The sequence below is a fragment of the Theropithecus gelada genome, chromosome 1 (assembly GCF_003255815.1).
Source record: "Theropithecus gelada isolate Dixy chromosome 1, Tgel_1.0, whole genome shotgun sequence".
NCBI classification, from domain to species: Eukaryota; Metazoa; Chordata; class Mammalia; order Primates; family Cercopithecidae; genus Theropithecus; species Theropithecus gelada.
Window position 1 is genome coordinate 83,281,636 of NC_037668.1, and position 12,515 is coordinate 83,294,150.

The following is a 12,515-nucleotide window of genomic DNA, read 5'->3' on the forward strand; positions in this document are numbered from 1 at the left end:
CAGCCAGAACCTGGATCTTTGACTTCTCAGCCTCTAGAACTGTTGGAAATAAATTTCTGTTGTTTAAGGGCTCTGCCTGTGAAATTTCATTATGGCAGTGTGAGCAGACTACGACAGTAGGAATCAAACGGATCAAGGGCAGGACTGTCTGGTCTTTAGGGGCTATTTCTCTAGAGGGAAGACTGATGACAGTGAGCATTTGAGTTCTACAACTGCTGCTCTCTGTGGTTCCAAACCTCTGCTCATCAAACATCATTCAGGAGGTCGGCCAGAGTGGGAGCATAGGGGTTTCAGGTTCCCTCAGGAGTTCCATTTCCATTGTCAGTATATTTAAGGGCATCAAGGTGTACACATCATGGGCTTGGTTAGCCTAGGTCCTTCTCCACATATTGGTACATTCACCCCAGAAGTGGAAGTCCCTGTGTGCAGCCTTCTGAACTGGTCATCCTGTCTTCCCTGTTAGTGTCCTGACTGCTTTTAAAAAGTGGGAGGGGCCCGCTTGCCCTCCACTCTGTTCTGCAGCTACTCAACTGCCCTCCTCCCATCCGCCATGGCCCTGCTGCACTCAGGTTGCATCCCCTCCTGGATCACCACTGCCTTCCAACTGGGCCTTGCCATGGCAGCCTCCAACAGGACTAGCTCCTGGTGGGCCCATGTGGAGATGGGACGTCTGGATCCTATCTTGGGAGTCACTAAAGCCTTTAAGAGGGACACTGATGGCAAAAAGGTGAATCTGGGAGTTGGTGCCAACCAGGACAATACCTGAAAGCTTTATCTGCTGTCTAACATCTGCAAGGCAGAGGCCCAGACTGCCACAAAATATCTGGACAGGGAATACCTGCTCATTGGGGTACTGGTTGAATTTTGCAAGACATCTGCAGGAGTAGCCCTGGGTAAGAACAATGAAGTGTTGAAAAGTGACTGGTTTGTCACTGTGCAGGCTATTTCTGGAACTGGGGCCTTAAGGATCAGAGCTAGTTTTCTATAAAGAGTTTTAAAGTTCAGCTGAGATGTCTTTGTGCCCGAACTATCCTAGGGAAATCACATACTTCAGGGATGCTGGCACACAGCTACAAGTTTATCAGTACTATGACCCCAAGACTTGTGGTTCTGACTTCACAGGCACTATGGAGGACATTTCAAAAATACCAGCACAAAGTGTTCTTCTCCTGCATGCCTGGGCCCATAATCCCATGGAAGTGGACCCTTGTCCAGAGCAGTGGAAGGAAATAGCAATGGGATGAAGAAAAAGAATCTCTGCATTCTTTGACACGGCCTATCAAGGCTCTGCCAGAGGTGATGGTAACAAGGATGCCGGGGCTGTGTGCCATTTCATCAAACAGGGCATTAACATTTGTCTCTGCCAATCATATGCCAAAACACGGGCTTACGGTGAGCATGTGGGAGACTTTACTATGATCTGCAAAGATGTGAATGAAGCCAAAAGTGTGGAGTCACAGTTGAAAATCTTGTTTCATCCCATGTATTGTAACTTTCCTCTCAATGAGGCCTGGATTGCCTCTACCATTCTGAAAACTCCAGATTTATAAAAACAGTGGTTGCAAGAAGTGAAAATATGGCCGACTGCATCTTAGCATGTGGACTCAGCTGGTTTTCAACCTCAAGAAGAGTGACTTCTCCCACAATCCTCCTGTCAAGAAGGAGGATTCCTCCCACAACTGGCAACACATCACTGACCAAGTTGGCAAGTTTTGTTTCACAGGGCTAAAGCCTGAACAGATGGAGTGGCTGACCAAGGAATTCTCCATCTAGATGACAAAGGATGGCCACATCTCTTTGGCAGGGGTCACTTCTGGCAACATGGGCTACCTTGCCCATGCTATTTACCAGGTCACCAAGTAATGTCCCTGGTGTGAGGGAACAGAGACAACTTTTCTGTTTTCAGCCTCTGCTCTTATGAGCTTTGCACAGAGGATGAGGTGGATGGTGGTAAATGGATCATTTCTTTCAACCACAATGTATAACTCTCAGTGACTGTGATTCTCAGAAAATAAGATGTGGTGACACAGGGCAGAGGCACCCATGACTGGCATCTGGAACTTTGTGGCTCTAAGCCAAACTCTTCCCCAACCTTTTATGGCCAAGTTTTCTGAAAGAGTTTACATGTGCAAGAAAGTCATAGCACCAAAAAAACCTTGTCAATCATGCCCTTGCAATATTTCAGAAGATTTAACTGAAGTGTCGTATGGTGTCAGGGGTTCCTTAGGAGAAATGGCACTCATTAGAGGCTTTGAGAGAAGACCTAGTTCTGGCATTAATAGCCTCATGTTTGCCCTCCCATGATGAAACAACCTTATCAATACACTGTATTGCAGAAACTGTGTTTTATGAAAATGAATGAGCCACTGCAGCAAGGAAAATAAAAGATGCTGTTTCCTGTCTTATTGAAGTAAAAGAGAAGGCTCTGTCTTCTCTCTTGTTATTGCTGTTCTTTTCCTTATGCACACATATTTTTATCTAACCTAGATGTTCATCTCATTCTACTGCTTGTTTGACCATAACCTCATTTCTATTGGGATTTATTTAAGAACAAAGAACATAATTTTCTGCTCATACCATACTCTCAGCTTTCTTGGCAAATAATAGTGGAGAGTAGAGTAGCACTTTATCTCCGCATCTTTTTCATCGATTGTGTAATTGTCTCCTGTTGGGTTGTTGCCTCTACCCAGTTAGACTTCCAATCTTCATTGAATGTGGTTGTACAGTCACTATCTCACACCATGAGTCAGGCGGTGCAGGATAGTGCCAGGCAAGAGGATATTCCGGGCTTCGTGAGCTGCCCGCTGGACTCAGGCTTCACCCTTTGGAAAGACAGCCACCATCTGCTCTAATCATATAGACTTATTGCAGTTTAGTTTCTCTGTTAGAATAAAATTACTGTAGAACCCCCACCCCTCCCAAACTAGGAGAACCCTGCTGTACTCACTCTTTAGTTACCATTCCTGTGCTCTCTAGACTTCTGTAGCTATGCCTCCAAGGCAGATGACACTCCAGTCAGTGATGATGGGGCTGGCAATGATGATAAAAGGTAATTTTTATTGAGTCTTTTGTATGTGGCAATTCAATTCATTTTAAACAAAGCTAATACTAACAAGCCTGGAGACCACAGGAAGGGTCTGCAGAATATGATGTGCAATCACCTAAATTTTGAAGAATGGATAAGATGTTTACCTTATAGAAAAAGGGAGGGAAAAAATCCAGGCATAGAGAAGAGTCTAGACAAATTTTGGAGGTTGGATCTGGCAAAGTATATTCTGGGAACTCAGTTTGGCATACATGGCTGAGGCAAATGGATTACCAGCTTTGATGACAGGAGGGAATAGACAATTGCTTTTCTTGGGAAGGTAATGGATGAGGTGCTCATGGAGACAGCCAGTAAGGTGCAGGGTGTGGCAGAAGCATTATTTTCCCATATTATTCAGTACTGCCAGATGCTTTCTGAGCACCTACCCTCCTGCTGATGTTGTTGTGGCTTGATTCTCTTGTGGGACCAGGCAATGGATGAGCTAAGTGTAACTGTGCTTCAATTAAACCAAGAAAACCTATTCTGGACACTGGGTTAAAGTGAATCCTGTGCTGTTCAAATTACAGGAAAAGACGAGATGATGTGGTGTGAAAAGGGGAAAGGTGAGAGAAGTAAGACTGATTGAGTGTCAGTATGAGCTGAACCCCATGATAGACACATCATCCACAGAGTGTCATTTGATTTTAAGAGCCCCAGTAGGTTTGCACTAGTATTTGTAGATGAGAAGGTTCAGAGAATTTCCGCCCAAGGGAGGAAGTAGTGGCAACTGGATTTGAACCTAAGTTTGTGTCACCCAATTGTCTCCAGCTATCTGACTCTTTAGGAGGTCTTAGTTGACGTTCCTCTTTGGTAAACAATGTGCTGTGTGGATGCAAGTGAGTTATTTACACTCTCAAAGCCTCAGTTTCTAGACCTATACATCTGTCTCCTTAGAGGTTCGCTTTTATTCTTCTCCTTAGACTCTTATAGAAATCAAATTTTCCTGACCCGTGACAATCCTTCAAAAGTATGAAAATAGTATGCTTTCTCTGAATTTTCTCATTTTCAGGCTAAAAATTCTTGCTTCTTTCAATTGCTTTTCCTCCTTGCTATTTGATTCTTTGCAGTTAATATATGGTTGCCCCCAAAGCTAATGCTATCTTAGGTTGTACTAAAAGAAGCATAGTGCCTGAATTGAAGAAGAGGAATATTCTCCTCAGGTCAGAGTACCTCTGAATCAAGGATTCAGCTCTGAGGCCATGAAGCATGAGGGAGCCGGATGAATGAGTATGCATTTGAGAAGAATCTTCCATGGAACTGGTCTTGTTGACAAGGAAAGTGGAAATAAAATGGACCTTTCTTTATTCCTTTAATGCCAACACGGGAAGCTTTCTTCAGAGTCCCCCTTAAGACTATGTTCTGAGGGTGTGGTGGCTCACACCTATGATCCCAGCACTTTGGGAGGCTGAGGCAGGTGGATCTCTTGAACTCAGGAGTTTGAGACCAGCCTGGGCAACATGGCAAAACCCCATCTCTACAAAAAATACAAAAATTAGCCTGGTGTGGTGGCATGCATCTGTAATCCCAGCTACTTGGGAGGCTGAGGTGGGAGGATAGCTTGAGCCCAGGAGGTGGAGGTTGCAGTGAGCAAAATTACACCACTGCACTCTAACCTGGGTGACAGAGTCAGACCCTGTCCCCCACTCCCCCCAATAAAAAAAAAGACTGTGTTCTGACAGGGCACATGAAATCTCACATTGAGATTCTGAGCAACTTCAAGGCTGTAAAGGAATACAGCTAAGGGGCTGGGGGACTAAGTGGAGAGGGTCTAAATCCTGACTCATGATGCAGAGCTTTGCATGAGCTTTTGTTCAATTTTTGGCGGCAGGTCTTTTAGCTGGACAACACGTTGATCAAGGCATAGCAAATGACAAGTAGGGGTGTGAACCCATTTCTATCATTGGTTGGCCATGATCTTGTGCAAATCCTTTTCCTTCTCTGTGCCTCTGTCTCTTCATTTGCCAAATGAAAGCATTGGATTAGAATCTGCAAAGGCCAATTGGTTTCATTATATCAACATGTCAATGACTTGGAACATTATGTTGAGAAGCATGAGACTATATCTGGGCTCTACAGTAAAGAGCTTTGTGAGGGATTAACAATATTAGTCAGGACAGCAAGTGATGTAGTTTGGATATTTGCCTCTGCCCAAATCCCGTATTGAATTGTAATCCCCAATGCTGGAGGTGGGGCCTGGTAGGAGGTTTTTGGATCATGGGGGTGGATCCCTTGTGGCTTGGTGCTGTCTTTTGTCATAGTGAGTTCTCATGAGACCTTGTCATATAAAAGTGTTTGGCACATCCCTCCCCCGATCCCATTCTCTCTCTTTTGCTCCTGTTTTCGCCATGTGACAGGCCTGCTCCCCCTTTACCTTCCACCATGATTGTAAGTTTCCTAAGGCCTCCCTAGAAACTAAGCAGATGCCAGCAACATGTTTCCTGTAAAGCCTGCAGAACTGTGAGCCAATTAAACTTCTTTTCTCTAAGGGTTTCATGTTTCTGCGTTTCAAAAGTTTTTGGTGTTGGATTTGTTGGATAGGTGAATTTTGAAATTTTTAGTTGAAATAAAATGAAAAGTGATAGGATTGTGGGTATAATAGTAATAGATCATGTGGATGTGTCTAGTTGGGGCATTTCATTGGAAGGATCATAACTTTCAGTCTTTAACTTAAAAGGTTAATGCTAGTCAGCTCTACAGTGATATTATAATATAGATGCTGCTCAATTTTCAAAGAGTTTTAGGGGTACCAGTTCAAGAACAGTGGGTATGAAGCTGTGATTAGATCTGCAGATTTCTGGGGATTGACCGTGGTAAAGACCTGGCCTTGTAGATGTCAAGGTTGCCTGGTTTAAAAGTCCTGAGATAGCATCTGGCTTTAGGTCTCATGATGGTACAGCTCATGAATATAGAACATCTTCTGATGCAATTGATGCAAATTGATATTTCTATGGAGAGGACTACTTGATTATCAACTTCAAGTAGCCATAGTTCTCCTGGTTTTAAGTCTGTTGTAGGAATTACGTAGGAATCAAACTTTAGGTCTTCATAATCTGTGCATTCATAGCTTTGGTATCATTGGTGTCCTATAGTTTTGATGGGAAGGGAGGGGTTATAATTTCATCTATTATATATAATATACATAATGATGAAAGAGCAATTAAAATTAAGATAATAGCAGGTAAAATAGTTCATACCATTGTGTTTGTGTGAGTTTAGTTGTTAATATCAGGGAGATAATGTAAAGTACTAATGAACTCATTAAAAAAACCATTAGGGTGTGGTCACGAAAGTGAAGGAGTTCTGTGATAGGTGACGTAGCATCTTGGAAGCCTAATTTAAATGGATATGCCCTGAAGATAGAAAGGGTTCTAACCTATAAATTAACTTTGGCAAAGTTATGTAATTATTTTACTATAATAACTCTTAGCTGAGAAAGTCATCGTAGTTACGAAGTTGTCTTGAACCCAGTTTTGGGAGGTTCAATTTCTTCCTTTCTCTTATAGGCTTTCATATAAGCAGGTTCTTCAAATGTGAGTTACGGTGGCAAGTAGCTGTAAAGTCATTCTAGGTTTGTGGTTGATAGTTCAACTGCTGAAACGTCTCGTTTTGAAGCAAAGGCTTTTCAGATTATGAAGATTATTAAGCTTGGCCTCCCAGCTAACTTTGGTAGACAAGTCCTGGAGTGGTTTATGATTGGCTAGGTTTGGCTATGTTGGGCCTTGCCCATATGCAAGCCAATCACTGTGGCCAGGAGAGAATATTTTGATTGGTTAGACTCAGGTCACATGCCCTCAATCTTGTGGCTAAGTGGGTAAAGGACTGACTAACAGCCCCACTTAGATTTCATAGAATGGAGCAGTGCATTCTTTCTCTTAAAAGAAAACCAAGGAGCTATGCATGCTCAGCAGAAGGAGTTTGGGAAAGCCTTTTGGGCAGAAACAAAACTGTAGATACATACTAACTCCAGCTACATGAGTGGGTAGAGGCAATTTGGCATCACACAGCTCACACATTTGTCATCACAGAATTAGATTCAGGCCCTGACAACCCTTAAATTCTATTCTTATGAGTAAATAGCTCAGAACAAATGGCACTGCACTGAAATTCAAGAGGCCCACAATTGTCCATTCATTTTGAGTAATATGAATCAAATGAATGGCAAGGTTGGCTGTTATTCTTCTTTGCTCTTGGCCTCAGTTTACTCATGAAGGGGTTGATCTTGTCACCAGATGCTCTCTCGATGTTCCTCTCTGACATCCCCACCCCCTCCAGTGCCCTAGAATTTCACCCCAACAGGCCCTGAGCCAAGCCTACATAGTGCCAGCAGGACTCAGCACTCTTTGCCTACCTGGGGATACTGTCTCTGAGCTGGCTTGTTGCCTTAGACCTGATAACTAGGGTGCCTGGGGTGAGGTCTCTGAACTCCAGCCTGCTCCTATCCTTGCCATGTTGGCCCCATCTCTTGGTTGGATAACAAACTTGTTTTTCTCCATCTTCACCAAAAGAACAATTAATCCCAAAGATTGGAACTGATAGCATGCTTTTATAACTCACTGAATCTGGTGCTAATGAAGCTCTGACGCTTCTTCATGTAGCTTTAAGGGGAACCACTTGGAATGCCCACCCCAAAGAGGAAGCACATCTGTAAATAGTACAGAGAAAAGGAATCTGAGTTCCAGTCCTGTCCAGGCTGATTTCTTTGTTTCAAGCCCTGCTCTCTCCTTCATCCCATGTAAAAGCATTGTTTGATCAGATTTTTTTCACCATTGCAACCATTCCCCAGTTGCCACTGGGTGATTTACTGAGTGACATCTGTACCCTGGCCTCCTCATTCCTCTGAAGAATACGCTTTTGATGAGTGAACAACAATTGTAGCTTGTTTTCTCTAGTCCCATGGGACTTGGGGTTATTTGAGTTTAGAGGTACACAAAGACTTTATAAACACTGGGGATTTATAGCCACGATTGGCTGTGATTGCTTTGTTAGCTCATAGCACGTGCTGGGTGTGAGGGCCTGATTCGGGGTTGGGCTGAGGAGCCCGAGCTGCGTCTGCCTCAGACACCTGTAGAAGATGAAGTTCAGCAGGAGAGAGGCAGTTACTCATCCTCCTGGCTCCGCATCCAATGACTTCACCACCAGAAAATCAGCCTTAAGGCCCTTGCCAAGGAGCAGGGCAGGAGAGCAATCAATATTTCAGTCATTGCCGACACTGCCAGCAAAAACAGAAAGGGAAGCGAGGGACGTGGACATTTTCTGAGCGCCTAACTCAGGATCTTGTTTCAATTTCACAATGTCCTAGTGAAGCCACTAATATCCTGCTTCTGTCTAAGAGAAGGAAACAGGCCCTATTGTGCAGGAGTGAAGCGCTTCTGTGAAGACACGCATGTGGATTAGTGCTGAGCTCTATCTCTGGTCCTCTCCCAGGGCTGCACCTAGAACTCAGAGGGCAGGTGACAAGTCACTGGGCTGAAAAGAAGAGGCTATGCAGTATGTCCAGCGAGCCTGGCACCGCTGGCCCTGCTGGCCCTGGAACCCACTGCTCCAATTCTTGGATTCTGGCTATTAGCCCGTAAACTGGAGCAATTAGGGATCCTGAGGATCTGGTGGGGTGGGAAGGCAGGGAGACAAAAGACAAAGGGAGCTGGCAGAGGAGGCATGCCAGGATGCCTAGTGCCCCCCGCCCACTATGGGAACACAGGGCTCATTTCTGGAGCAAACTCAGAGAGGCTTGCTCTTTCTTCTTCACACCAATAGGAGGCAGCAGAGAGCAGTAAGCATCTAGTCTTAGTTCCCCAGAAAAGCCCACTTTTGTTCCATTTCTTCAGTTTGTGATTTGGGCAAAGTCATTCACTTTTCTGGGCCTAAGTTTCTTCATCTAACTGGGGATAGTAAGCCCTTCACAAGGCTTTTGAGGCAATAATTAATCCCAAAGATTTGAACTGATAGCATGCTTTTATACACTGCACCTGGTGTTAATGAAGCCCTGGTCCCTTCCTCATGTAGCTTTAAGGTGAACTACTCGGAAGGCCCACCCAAAAGAAGAAGCACATTTGCAAATAGTATAAGGAAAAGGCATCTTCTGGGCTTTAGCCCTGCCCAGACAGTCTAGGCAGAGATCATGGATTTAAATCACTTTATACATCAAATACAGGCCCTCTTAAAATTTAAAGCTTCTCAGGTCTGTTGTCTTGTACATAAATTTCCTTTAAATTCTTTCTAGAAGTAAGGAGACTATGAAAGATCAAATACAAATAAAAATAAAGGGATGATTGTTGTAAAAATTTACCTGATAGTTGTTCTGAGACAACACTTTTTTTTTTTTAATCTTGGAATTATCAAAAACTTCTTGGAACCATAATTGGAAAGAGAGTGACATTCATTCACATGAGAAATGCCTAATGATCGTCTCTACGTGCAAAAACACTTCGGACACAAAAAGCTCCTGCCCTCATTGAGCTTCCATTTAAGTGGGAGAGGTAGGCCTTGACTGTTTGAATTTAAGCACGTGTGCATGGGTGTACCATTAAGTTTGGAGATTCTAGCAGGGGAGCGCAGCTACTTGTATGTCCTTGACCAAAGGCTGGTCCTCCTCTACTGGAGATGGTCGTTCTCTTTGAGTGTGCAGCTTTGGGAGGGACTCACATGGAGCGGTGAGGGAGGATGGGGACACCCGCCTAGCCAGCCAGGTCAACCAAATCAACCCTGGCAATCAATGGTTGATTGGGGTGACAGATGTCACAGCCAGATCACCCTCACATCCGAGTGTACCCTTAAGTTATTTAATTTTAATAAGTGTTAATAAGAAAGACTGACCACCCCAGAATTGGAGAGTCAAAGAAAGTGATGTTCAAGCTGAAATATGAAAGATGAATAGGTGTCGGTGCAGTGGAAGAGAAAAAGCCATTCCAGGCAGTGGGAATAGCAGGTACAGAGGCTACAAGGTGGGACAGTAATAAGGAAGGGCGTGTGCTGAAATGCCAAGAGTACACCTTGCCTAGACACAGACATTGAATAGTCATGACTTTTCTACCTAAATGAGGAAAAATGACCACAGAAATATTGAATAGATTGAAAGTATAGAATTTTATTTTTAAATATTCATTGCCAATCAAAATCAATATCGTCAACTTTAGGATCATAAAAATGTATTTAGTGTAATTTTCTATGCTCATATGATAATATTTGGCATAAGGATAATGAGTTAGTGGAAACAAATTAATTTTCAAGAACAATTATTTAAGGACTGTACTCTTAAAACTGAGTTTTCCTCTTGAATTTTCCATTCTGCCTGTCCTGACCATGATCTCATCGGTGGCACTGATTTGCCTTGTGACCTGGTTCCAGTGTATTTTTCTATATTTGTTTCTTGTCACTCTCTCCTTTCACTCTCTCTGTTCTGCACAATTAGGCCCCTGTGTGTTTTCCCCAGGCCCTCACCTCCCAGCTCTCATACCTACACCCTGACCCTTCTCCTAGCTCACTTGTCTGTCTCTCTCCTACCTCCTGAATATGATCCCAGCCATCCTGCAGGCCCAAGAAAAACGCTACCTCCTCCTTCCTGGAACCCAGCATCGTGTTCCCCAAGCACACTCCCTGTGGCCACTTACGACAAGGAGCACATGCCCTGTCTCACATCACGGTCATCTCTGTCTGTGCCTGTCTCTCATTAGACTGTGAGTCCCTTCAGGCCACAAACCACATTCACTTGAATCTTTGTGCCCCTTTCAAGACTCAGTACAGTGTGGCTCCCGCTATGATGCATGCCACATCTAGCAGGTGCTTAATCCCAATTTATACCTCCCAGACCAGCTGGGAGGGGCAAATGGGGGCAGCAAAAAGCGCAACTTGCAGGTGAGAAGGAACAGAGGCCCAGGCAAGGGATGGACTGGCATCGGAGAGTGCGTGGAGCCCCCTAAAGATATCCAGGGATATGGGGGAGGGCCCTTGACAAGTGGTTGGGAATCTGATAACAGGCAGTTAGAAGCCATCAAGTCAGCAGTGTAACCATTAGTCATACCTCAGGTGAGCCCACAATTGGTGAGACTCAGAGGATATTTGGGTTACATTTGTGTAATAAACTACGCACAAAGAAAAGCTTGGACAGTAAATATCGAGGCATTAATGACTATCTCTGGGTGGATGGATTAGTGATTTTATTTTCTTCCTTTTGGTTTCTCTGTATTTTCTGATTTTCCTGAAAGGAACATGTGTTGCTCTTATAATAAGAAAAAAAAAACAATAAAAGTTGTTTTTAAAAAATCAAATTACAGTACACATTTTGCCTGGGGACACGCTTAGGAGAACAGGCATTTTAAACTAAGTGGTCGCCAAAGTACAAAATGTTACAGTCGATCCACACAGATGATTCTCTTCTCTCCCTCCCCATGGCCAGGAATTGGGCAAGCAGATCATATGGGAATTTACTTGTGAATGTGGATAAGCCCCCTGTAGCGTGCTTGCACAGATGGCCATACCACGGATGAAGCAGTAATTAGCCAGGTAAACTTGCTTTCTGCACAGTTTTACCAGCATCTACCTCTCCAGCTCCTTCCAGGAGGAGTCGCTGTGGCTCCCCTCTCCCTGGATTGGCCCCACTCATTTCCTGAGTCTTGCCTGGCCAGGATAGGGCACACACGGTGGGCAGGAGGCCAGTATATGTGGCATGGTCCCAGGGCTTGATGTGGAGCAGTAAGGCCAGGGTAGCCAAATGCTCGGGAAGTCTCTGTTTTTAACCATCACCTCCATCACATCATCTGTCATTCGTGGTTTGTCATATTTATTTCTCCATTTCCTATTGGAGCTTAAGCCCTACCTTGAATCCCAGTTTGTTTGGCAAGAGTCCTGACAGCCTGCCAAGCTCCTGAAACCCTGTTCATGCTGGAGCATCGTCCTGGTACCCTCTGACCACTGGGGACGGTCCTAAGGTAAATGACCACATCATCTGGGAGTTGGTGCTACCACCTGTTTGACTCAAGTGTCTCTTGCACCCAGATTCTGATGACTGTCCTTGAACCTCTAGATTGTGATACTGACACACTGACACCCCAGCCAGACTGACATCCGCTAGATTCTCATTTGATTTTGCCACACCACAGGGTCGGGCCTAGTGGAAAGGACACTCTTTGTCTTGGCCCAGAAAGTCTTATGTCACCTGCTTCCTGCTTGTCCACGAGCTCAGCTGGCAGCACTTTCCCTCTTGTTTCCTGCACTCAAGGGACATTGGTCTTCTTTTTATTTCTTGAACATACTAAGCTTGTTTCTACCTCAAAGCCTTTTTACATTCATTTGCTGTTCCTTCTACCTGGAGTTCTCATTCTCTGGGCCTCTTCAGCTGGTGGTTCTTTTCCATCATTAGGTCTCAGTTCAAAATCACCTCCACATAGAGTGTCTTCCCTGACAGACCCTGTAACTCTCCCAATCTCCCTTTGCC

The 12,515-nt window shown here is 44.3% G+C and overlaps 1 pseudogene; it reads left to right on the top strand.

Annotated features, from left to right (window-relative positions):
* Positions 1 to 550: 550 nt before the first annotated feature.
* On the top strand, positions 551 to 1,863 carry LOC112608038 (annotated as a pseudogene).
* The last annotated feature ends 10,652 nt before the right edge of the window (positions 1,864 to 12,515 follow it).